Below are 12410 nucleotides of genomic sequence, written 5' to 3'. Positions count from 1 at the left end.
AGCATTCACATTGAATATATGTTTGTGTGCATGTTGTGATGTTTAATCGTTCTGTACATATTTAAATGTAAAAAAAAATATCATCCATTTTGACAGAATGAAAATTTATAATTTCAGTACTACATCTAAAACATGTTCATGCATAAAATTGTTTTATTGATTCATTCCAAAAGTTAATATATCTATGAAAGCATTTTAAATGCTTGGTTATTAGAGGTGATTGTAAGTTTATCATAAAAATTTCAAAAGATAATATTTCCTTTACATTACGGATTTTATTTAAATTTTTTACACTCCACAATATTTTTATTACAAGAAATTAAAAATTTGTGCTTACATTTTCATCTATTTAGTTTCATATGCCATCCACAATCATGCACCTAGTGGTGTGTAATGATTTATTTGTAGCATGATGTTTATTTATTTTATTGATAATTTATGGAACACTGACAAAGAACTTTTGTTGCATCACTCTATCTTAAGTGTTTATTTCTTTAATTTTCCTCTTGATGCTTTAATTGCAAACATTTTCTGAAATATTTAATATATAAATCAGATAAATATCACATATTTATCATGAATGCACAATTTCATGTTTTATAAAAATAAAAGTTCTGTATATAGAAATTCAAAGATGCGCATTGTTATCCATTGTGTAAATTATTTTTTCCCATAAAAGTTTCAAATATATATTTACTTCTCTTTTACTTGTTCGATCAATCTTATAATCTAATGCGTAATAAATTTCTATATCTTTGCATGTCGTTAAAATTGTGTCTTTAACAGCAGGCAAAAAGTATTAAATCAAAACATATCCCTCAGTAATAATCTTAATTTTTTTAAATAAAATTTCATTGTATTTATTCTTAAAATGCACTTTCTCTGTTTTAAATATATTTTTAACAACAGATGTATATTATTGAAATTTATTAACTTTTAATGAAAAATTAAGTAGTGTTTTAAAAGAACACTTGAGTTTTCAATTTTAAAACATATTGAGGAGTAATAAACTGTGATATTCCAAATTTTTCTAAAAATTTAGATTTAATTTTCCTAAATATTAATTTAATTTTACTATTGGAAGTTATTTACAAAGTATTGAATGTTATTGAACACAAAATTTCTATTGTTCTGAATGAAATTCTTGTTTTAAAGAGAATAAATATTTCAGATATGTGTATATATTGAAACAAAATTAAGAATTCATAAACAAAATTTTCCAAATGCAAATTGCATTTATTTGTTAAAATTATTCTCTTCTAAAATGTGAAAAACTCAGAAAAGCTTGTAAATATGATATTTACTTATTCACAGTTGGCATTGTTGTATCTGTGTATAAATGTTATGGATGATGTGTTATTTGTACCATGTATCTATAGTAAGCTAATGTTTTTGATTTTAATTTTTGAACTTACTTTCCTCTGATGTGCAATAATTATTTAATTGCACAAAAAAATCAATTTGTAAATACTTTTTTGTAAATTTTCTTGAGAAAACATTGTAAATAGAATTTTTTTAAAACCTCTTAGTGGCTACATCCTGTTTTTAGCCAAATTTATTCAATGGAAAAATTTACTTAAACCATAATTTCATTTCATTACTCAATATGAGGATATTATTACTTAAATTTTTAGTTCTTTTTGTTATTGTTAATCCTATGGTGATATTCTTGCACTTTTTTAAAATTAAAAACACTCATAATACTTAAAATTAAGACACATAAGTAAATAATTCTTTATTTAAATGAAATTATTCATAACTATCATATTCTAATTCTGCTTGCAAACTGAACTTTATTTCAGCACAATTTTATTGTTAATCATGTCCTCAGTTATGTACGTTATATTAAGGTTGCACAAATGAAAAGTAGATAGTGTAGGAAATACAGTACCATACATAAGAATTATAAATTTAGGTAAGAAAAGTGTACTAGAGAATGTGTAACTGATAAACCACTTCACATTTAATCTGAATATAAAGTTGTGCTAAGATGAGTTTGTATAGACTAGAACAGTGTGCAATTTACAATTTTTATTGTGGAAGTTGAATCTATCAGACATTTATTCTTAAACAATTGTATTTGCCGCAATGGCTCAGAGGATAGAGTGTTCGCCTTCCAATGTGGCTAACCGGGTTCGAATCCCAGTCGATACTAATTCCGCATCCGGCTTACACTCACCACAGTGCTGACGTGAAATATCCTCAGTGGTAGATGGATCATGGGTTAGAGTCTCCTTGCCATCAGGCTAACCGTGGGAGGTTCTTGTGACTTCCTCTTACTCCTTTCCATGTAACGCAAATTTCATCCAATACTTTATCCATGAGATCCCTTGACTTCTGGATTGGGCTCAAAATAACAAGGCTACGGAGTTGAACATTAGTAGTCGTAAACCCATAAAATTGGGTCGGCTGTTCAACGACGGTTATAAAATTAAATTAAAGCAATTGTATTTATGACAAGCATAGTTACGAAAACAAACAACTATGAAAAGACAGTGTAAATTAAAAGCATCAATATTGGAACTACCAATACCCAGCGAATAAAAAAAAATACCTTAATAACAGTGTAAGAAAAATAATGGCACCAAAAAGGCGTACTAAAATTTCAGCTCTGTAAACAACTTTCTCAGTGTCAGAACACAGAAAAACGGATGAAAATACATGCAGAACAAGTTGCAATAAGCAAAAAAGTAGTTTAACCAATAGGAGAAGTAGAACAAGCTTGAACAAAATAATCAATATAAATTAAGGAAGATAAGAAACAGTTGTAGATTGAAAAACTCCAAATTGGTAAGATATAAAAATAAAATAAATTTCCTAAAATCACATACTACCTTCTTCCACTAAAAAAATCACAGTACCTCTCCTTCTGTTCTGGATGCATCCTTTCTTTATCCACAACTTTACATTCTACCCGCATTACTATCCACAACTTTACATTCACTTTAAATGTTCTTGTGTGAACTGATTAATCAGTACACTTTTCTTACTTTGTTTCATAACTCTGAATGGTAATTCTGTTATCACTATTTTTGTGAAGTGTTCAAACATATCCACTTTTCATTTGGGCAGCATTTATATTTATAAATTATTTTGCTTTGAAATAAAATTCTAAAGATCTGTTAAACATTATCAGGTACATTTCAAATAAATCCTCATTATTTATTACAATTTATATTATTGCTATCAAACTGTTCATTACTAATATTCATTATGATTTAAATGATTTTTAATATGAACAATTATTGCACTTGTTAAGATTCGACTTGTTGTCTAAAGTTTTATTCTGTACTTTAGGTATTCTTTAAAACTGGTTAAATTTTTTTTTTATTTAGATACTGTGTCAAATTTTGTAAAAGTGTGTTATTTATAAAATAGTTAGTGAAATTATTTTAGCTTTAATTGAATTCCTTTACATGGCAGCTGCGAAAATCTTATATGTGTTGTGCATCGCTGTTTTGTGCTATAAAATATTTTAAGTTATCTATTGTGATTCCACTTTTTATTCATTGTTACATTTACTCTATATGCTTTTTTGAAGCTTCTGAAACCTTCGTGTTTCTAATCTTGAAAGAAAAGTTCTACGGAAATGTCACTGAGGTATTGTGCAAAGCTACAAAAATGGATCGTAAAATATTTTTATTTTTTTATTTAGTTTTTTTGATAAATCGTCTCAATTTCAATATGTACATCATGAAATCATAAAAAAATAAATAAATAACTTTTGTTTTGTCCTTTCTGACCTATTTATAGTTTGGGACAATTCTTCAGTCTAATTTCCAATTATAAATTAATTTTATTCATAAAATGAGAATCATTTATTTTAAAATTACGAATCAAATGTCTTACGGATGATTCTTGGCAAAAGTAGCCTGTAGTTTAGACATAAGAGTAGGAAGTATGTTAGTTTATATATTGATTTTGAAAAATTTTAAATTTAAAAACTAAATAGAATGAGATTAATTATAATATTGTGGAAAAGGAAAACATTGTACTGTGCTCTCGTGTGACTGACTGAGTTGGAAAAGTGAGAATAGCACTACTGTTGCAATTGTGAATTGGAGCCATTAATTTTATTCTGGTTCTTTGAAGAAAGTTGGCACATATGAATAAAATTCCAGTTCTAAATAAAATCAAAACTAAGCAATATTCTGAAATTGGCATGTTTAGGAATAAAATAAAAGTTCACTATTAAACAGATTATAATAATTTTCTCACCTAGTGTTACCTCACAACTTAGGTAAATTCTTCTAAATTTCCTTTTGGTTTAAGAAGGATATATGTTTCACCAATATGCGATTGCTACTTTTTTGTTAACCTCATCTAGTGTTTGTTGCAATACAGCTAAGTAGAATTTTCTTAAATTAATTCCCTTTTTGATTTAAGAGAGATCGTTTTTTATCACCTTTTCACGAATAGACCATAGCTGCTTTTGTGTTAAACTTTTTCATTTCATTTTTTTTTTCATTTGCTTATAAAACAAACTTTTTTAGTAATTATTTATAAGTTGTTTATTGATATAAGAAAGATATTTAACTTGCTTTTGACCAAAAATGGATAGTAAATAATATGATATTAGTTTTTTTTTATTTATTGATATCCTTATTACCACTCAGCCAATTAAAGCAATTGCTTGGTAACCCTTGAAACTAATTTTATATTTATGCATATAGTTAAGGTCAGAAAGGATTAAAGTGCTTTATTAGAAGCACCAGAAATAGCAATTTTACAATCAGAATTGATAGATTTTGAACTGTACAATTAAACAAATTACATTGTTAATCCGATAGTAAATTATGATTCCTGCTACATCATCGTTTTAAATATATCTATACACATATTTCCCCTTTGTAATCAGTACCTTCAGCATTTGAATTAATTCTTGAATGTTAGATCAGCTATAACAGTGCTTGCTGACTGTCTGAAAAGCCTATTCAAAGGAACATCTAGTAATGGAGTACTGATCCCAAAGAGACTCCCGAAACATTTAATTTCATTTTTGACACTCTGCTGCTCCTCTTGTAAATTGCTTTAGCCCTCTCTTCCTATATTGTAGAATTAGTTAAAACCAATCTGAATGTTTTGCAAAAGTGATTAGAATTTGGAAGAAGGAAAAAAAATATCCATTTTATAGCAAATACTTCAGGACATTTTCTATGTCTCTGATATCCGTACTCCTTACAGTGAGTGTCTTGTAGATCTTGATTTCAAGTCACAATAAAAAATGCTTACCATGTAGGCATTTGTTGAATGTATATAAATAACTGCTAAGTATTCTCATTGAGCTTTTTCTTATGATATGAATTTGTGATAAATCAAGTTTTTTAGATTGCTACCATATCATTTCATTGTTCTATTTTTCCAACATAATAATTCACATTATTAAAGCTTATTAAGTTTCTGTTTATGGTTATTTTTGGAAGAAAATTTTTTTTTCCTTTTTAATGTAATGACAATAAAATTTTGTTGAAATATTTTTGTGCCAAATCTCTGGTTACATGGAAAAATTTTAATTTGTTATAATTTTTAAAATTCTTTTAGCTTTGTTGATGCTTTTGAAGCTCTGCTTGAGTTTTTAAATAGCTCTGTTAATTGTTGAATAATCTTTTTTATGATCATTCAAGTTACCCTAAATTTCCTTTTCCTGATGAATGATTATTATTTTTTTAAGCATATTACTTTTTGTTATAAATATGTTTTTTATTGTTATTAATTTTTGATCAACTAAGTTTTATTTTTTCCAATGCTGATGCAGCATATTTCCTATTAAAAGAAACCAGTTCCTTATTTTGCTACTTAAAAAATCTGCAATTTATTTTTTTATTTTCCAGATGCTTTTTCTATATCAAGATTTAGTTTCAAATTAATTCAAATATATTTATTATTACAAATTTTACAGCATCTTTAAAATGTCTTGAGCAAATTTTCTTTTATTTGTATCATTCAAGCTCAATTTTTCAATTAATTCTCATTGTAAATTATGGGCATTATTTCTATTAAAATAGCTATGTCATATGTGGAAGAACATATTTGAATGTCTGCAAAATTTATACAAATTAAGAAAAACAAAATTTTGTCTGTATTGTTATGACATAAAATGAACTTTTTTTCACATGTCAAACCAATTCATTTTCCTTTTACTTATTTCAATCATAAAAAGGTTTTTAAAAATGAAATTCCTAACCCTATTACAGTAAAATAAACTAAGTTTGCTCATTTGAAAGTATTAGCTGTAAATTCAAAAGCTTTAATAATTGTATTTTTCTCTGATTGTTGGCTAATTTTTATTTTAATTTGATGTTTAAAATAAGTATCAATGAACTAACATATTTTCATTTATTTTTCCTATGCTTATAATCTTTATGTATTATAACACAATTAAAAGCTTCAAAATTTTAATCAAAAACTTGTGATACATTTTAATGTTGGGAACTTATTCTAAACTAACTGGAATTGTTTTTTTTGTACTTTCTATCATGTTATGCTGTGAAAAAAAGTTCACACACTTTAAAGAAAAAATCAATGAGCAATATGTTCAGTTGTAGACAAATCCTTAAAATAACTAGTTTCTAATGTTTTATAAACTTCATGAATTTTTTACAATTATTGTTATAATATAATTTAGTATGAAATGTATTTTCAAATAACAATTTGACTTATAATTAATCTCTAACTTTTTGAATGAGTATATGTTTAGCTTTTGAAAGTTTTTATCTATCCATCCATGTCAGAATTGTTTCTATTTTGATAAAACATCAAAATATCTATCTAAATTGAAAAGAAAGAAAAATTGTAACCATTAACTGGAGATTGGTAAATTCATTATATTCTTAATAACCAGCATATGCATATACAGTGTACTAATTTATCATTAACAGGATTAAATGTTCAATTTATTTGCATGATTTTATCATTCATGCATGTGCTCTAAGTGTAAAGTGTGTCTGTCAGTGTGCATGTAAGCATTTTGGTTCTTCAGCACAAAAGTATAATCTATTCATGTTACAGAAGTATTCTAAGAGTTTATTTTTTATGATGAAACCGCAGTGTTCTTTATTTCATGTGATTATAACCATGAAGTAAAAAAAGGGGGGAGGGTAAATAAAAACTATAGCTAAGGTGCTTCTACTGTTCTTATGCATGCTATACTTGTCATTGTATATTTAATGTGTATGATTACATGTACAATATACTACTACAAACAAAGATGCCTAATTAGAAACTTGTGTTTAAATAATTTCAATTGGATCAATTTTAAAGGGTTCACCACTTTTTTTTAGTAAAAGGTATTTATTAATAGTTTTTTTATTTAAATATAATTCATGCTGATAAATCTGAGACTTCTGAAAAAAAATTCTGTTGATTATAACATTTATTTATGTTTCAAACTAAATGTTCATTTAAGAATCATAAAAATTGATTTTGAACAATTACACATAAAATATTTTATTAGTAACTTTGGCAAAGTAATGTAGAATGTAATATTAATTGTGAAAACTTTTAACTTCTTATGATGAGAAAGCTAAAATTATTGGTATATTTCCAGGAAAATTATAGCTTATTATTAACAATGTATTTGAAAAATAGTTATCAAATTAAAAAAATCAAGAAAAATACTAAGTCTTACCATTTCTTAATATAATGGCAAATTAGGACTAAAAACGTTTTTCATATTTATCAACTACTTTAGTTAAAAAAGTTTCTGTCTTAATAAATGATTTTTTAATTGCGGTATTTATTATTTTTATTTCATTATTCGAATCTCTATAATTGCTGTCACAGTACAAATAAAAATTGCCCAAGTTTTTAAGTTCTTTTTCCATTGAACTTCAACAAATCAGTTTTTTGTTTGTTTTCTCTTTCAAGAAGATATATGGGCTCTTAGTGATAATCTGAAAGTAAGCTATACCTTACCTGCCCATCAAAGGTTGTATAAATTATTGAGCTTGCCCTTCTAGAGTTTTCTGAAATACCTAGATGCAAAATCAAATATATTTCTCTAGCTTATTCCTTTTTTATTTCCGGGATTATGTCCTAAAATAAAAAAAAATTTCTTCGCTATACAATACCTTCACGTTAACAACTCATAATTACATGAACAAATGAAAAAAATTTTATATAATTGCAGCTTCTTATTTGCCTTCCATCATATTATTTCTTCATAAAAATTACATTTTATTACTCTATTAAATGTCTTTATTTTCCTCCTATACATTATGACTGCTTCATTGCATTTTGATATTAAACATTGATATAAACTTTTATTAATTAAATTACTATAAAATATTTAAAACAAATAACATAATCATTTTTAAATATTTTACACTTTATATCACACTAAGTCAACTTGGAACTGTAATTCAAAATAATTATTACAAAATAAAAAAATTTAAATGGAACTTAAACTTATGAAGTTTCCCTAGCTATTTACAATGACTTTTCATTCCATAATTAATTTTACTTCAAATCCAAAGATAACTTTCTAAAGCTATTTGATGTTTTTAACAAGGGTAACCCTAAAATCGGAGGAAAAAAATAATTGCATAAGTATCTTTATTTTCTCTCTCTCGTAATATCTTAAAGTGAAAACAAAAATCAGTAATCCAGAGATACTTCAATATTTTTCACTAAAGGTTAGCGCTAAAATTTTGGTAAGGCAATAAGTTGATTGATGAGAACAATTTTACTTTATTTTTTAATTCAGTTTAATAATTAAATGATGTACACGGGTACTAAATTATCTGCAATAATTCTTATATGAGAAGTAGAATTTTTTTCTATTTTTTCCAATCATCAAGCAAATAATTTTAAGTTACATGTGTAAGCATATTTTTAAACGATAAAGATGAAAGTTGTAGCTTTCTTTAATAAAATTGCAAATATCTTAAAATAAATTAGAACAAAATATTCTGATTGTACATGCATACAAATTAGTACATCACATAGACTATTACACACTACCAAGTTAAACTAACATGAAATACACAGAAAATTTTCAGAAATTTGTAAATTTTACTAATTAGCTTTTACTGTTACATTATTTAAACTATAAAAGTGTAGTTCCTAAAAAATTTCTTCAATGAAGTTAATATTTATATATGTAGTCGTAATTCTGATGATATGTGTAAGTAGTTTTTAGCTAGAATCCAAAAAAAATATTTTTTTCGAAAAAAAATCAAACTATTTCCTCTAAATTGATCTTTTTTATAACAAATAAGATACAATAAACATAACTGATTAGATTCGTTAGTAATAATTTTGGAAGAGTAATTTAAATATAGGGAATATACTATATTTAATATGGTAAAAATGAAATTGTTTAAGTTATATTAAGTTTTACTTGATAAATTCCACTTCTCTGTTATATCACTTGCTACTTTTCATATGAGAAGTACTGAATATACAAAATAATTTAAACTATAAGTCACTGCAGGTAAAATAGCATTAGTCATAAATAAATAATCTTTTAATTGCAGGAATATTTTTTTTTGTTGCTTTACTTAAAATCGTATTTACTGTTGTCACAGTACAAATAAAAATTGCTAATGGTATACTTTACTTGCTGAATATTGATAATCACATATATTGCTCAACATTTACCAGTTACTATAAATCATTTGATATTTACATGACAATCAAGCTAGATATAATAAAATTGTTTTAAAAATATTTGAAAAATATAAATAAATATAACCAAAATTTGAATTCCAGTGTTAAATTAAGGGAGGGGAAGCCTTAATGTTTCTGGGCATCTTTGTTGATATATAGTATGTTATTGCATGTGCAATACATGAAAATCATGAGGTGCATTTATGTACTTTTCTTATTTCCTTTATGAAATATGTTCAATAACTGGATATGCTCACAAGATCTTTTATCTCTGTACAAATATTTTTGTATGTGCATTTGCAGCCTTTCATGCATGGAGGCTTTTTTTTATTATGTATTGTCATTGTATCTTCATATACTTTGGTCTCATCATTAAATCACTTTTGCTTTTTGTAGTGTATTGGAAGTCCATTTAATGTTTATATGATGTTAATATAAAAGTCGACCTTGTAATGTATTTGTATATTTTTCTTGTATATATATAAAGGGTCCTATTTTTCTTGTAAAAGTGTATCTCTATTGATATATAATTCTGTACAGTGTGAAATTAAAAAAAAAAGTCTGACTATGTTTTGTTTTAAGAAATGCCTTTTTACTGTTCCTGTATGTTTCCAAATGTGTACAGATATTACCTGAGTGACAAATGTATTTTAATACAAAAAGTCTATTACTGTTCTCCCTTATTGTCAATAAGTAAGCATCGTACATGGTGCTTATGTTATTCCTCTCTGTGTTTTATTAATTTTCTTTTGTTGTTATATAGTTTCTTTTTTATTGTATTGAACTGTGTGATACTATTCAGAATTTCATGTATTCTTGAATGCCATAAGTTGTAAAATTCATCTTTCCCCTGTGCATCAACTGTTTTTTGGATTGTTGGACCTATAAGATATGTAGATGATTAAACTCATTGTCTCTTTGCAGTTAGTGTGCCAATTATTTACTAAATTATAATGAATTAATATTTTATTCCTGCCTTAAATGTGTTCCTCGAATTTTCTGATTAATACTAAGATTATTTTCTGAAAGCCTAAATATAAAAAAAGAAATTTAAGTTGCACAATACAAAATATATTTGCAATAAATTAGGGTAAATTAACAGTAATATTTACAAAAATTGGAAAAATCATTTTTTTATTTTTTTTTATTATTATTAATTTTTTACATTCACCAATCAAAACTCCAAAAAAAATATATTAATAGTAATTACAATATTATTAAAAAAAATAATATTATAACTTATTACAAGCTTGTCTCTTTTAGTTAAGCTTAATCCTTCCTGGAATTCATAAAGACTAAGGTGAAATTTAACTGTCAAATATCATATGAAGAACAAATTTAGATCAGTAAACGTTAAAAAGAAAATCAAGTTTTCTAAATTATTTTTAGCAGAATAAGTCTTTCATCATTATTTATATCTGCAAACTACTTATTTTAAAGTTTTAAAAGTTATTTATATAAACATAAAGCTAAATGGTATATTTATAATTGAAATCTTTATTAAACAGGGAATTAATTTACATTCTGCTAATGGAAAGTTATAATTTTAAAGCTTCATGTCACTTCAGTACTCATTTATTTCTCTTTTTTAAATATCAAATAACCCTGGTATTCAAAAATTAAAACATTTTTTAACTAAAAATAATTTTTTTGTAAAAAAAATATTATTTATATTTTCTGGGATATTATTTCATGTTTCTTTATTAGTAAAATCATGCTTGTACAAATAAAATTCCAAATACAACATACATTACTACATAGTTAACTTTTAGGCTTGTGTTTAACTAAAAATAAAAACCTTCAGTTAAAATGTTCTATTTCGTTCCCATGCAAACCCAACAATTGTGAAAGCTCAAAGATAAAAAGTGATTGGGATAATGAAAATTTATGAATTATATTTGAAACTGGTGGAAATCATAAGTGCAATAGTAAAAAATCATTTTACGATTCCAAAGCTACGAAACCCCTATAATTTTAGTTTGCGATTGAACAGTCAGACTTGAATGTATCGATCACAAATCTGTATCACTATCAAAGGTATCGCATCACAAATTAAAATCAACAATCCTTTGATATATCAGATAGTTGATTTTAATTAGTGATGAGATATTGCCGATAAATTCATAAAATTGGATAACTGTATTCATAGATTATTTCTTTGAAACCAGTGAATTTCGACAATCTCTTGTAGCACACAGGTTGGAATACACTGGTTTTGAAGAAATAATCTATAAATACAGTTATCCAATTTCATTCAAAAAGCTAATGCCTAAAATAATTAAATCATATTTCTTATTCTTTAAACTAACTAAAAAAAATTTCAACACTTTTGAATTTTCTTTCTAACTTATTTAAGATCCCAATTTCAAATAAGCTTAAAACCCCCGCTAAATGAATCCAATTTTTAAACCAAAAACTTAGATAATATATTTAATTAAGGAGTCTTCTCTCTTGTAACCATCAGTTATCTCACTGTAAAGCTAATGTTATTCATCAAAAAAGTTCTTTCAGGTGAGAATGAAAAATAGGAAATCCCTTTTTCCTCAGCTCTAAACATCAACATTTTCTTCTTAAACACTCACTGATATTTGTTCCTGCATTAAGTATTTATCATATCTCTTTTAAACAAAGGTTGATTTTGCATTTGAAAAAGTCTTTATTTTTGATACATGATCATTGTCATAAACTTAGGTGTTCAACCTGCAGAAGTGGTTAACTTAAGTTTCACTGTATATATTGTATTTGACTTTTTATAATTGATATACAGTGTATTCTCGCTACAGTGACATCCGATACAACTC

Source organism: Parasteatoda tepidariorum, chromosome 1 (genome assembly GCF_043381705.1).
Source record: "Parasteatoda tepidariorum isolate YZ-2023 chromosome 1, CAS_Ptep_4.0, whole genome shotgun sequence".
In the NCBI taxonomy this organism is placed as follows: domain Eukaryota; kingdom Metazoa; phylum Arthropoda; class Arachnida; order Araneae; family Theridiidae; genus Parasteatoda; species Parasteatoda tepidariorum.
The sequence above is the reverse complement of the archived record's forward strand: the minus strand, read 5'-3'. Positions refer to the sequence as shown.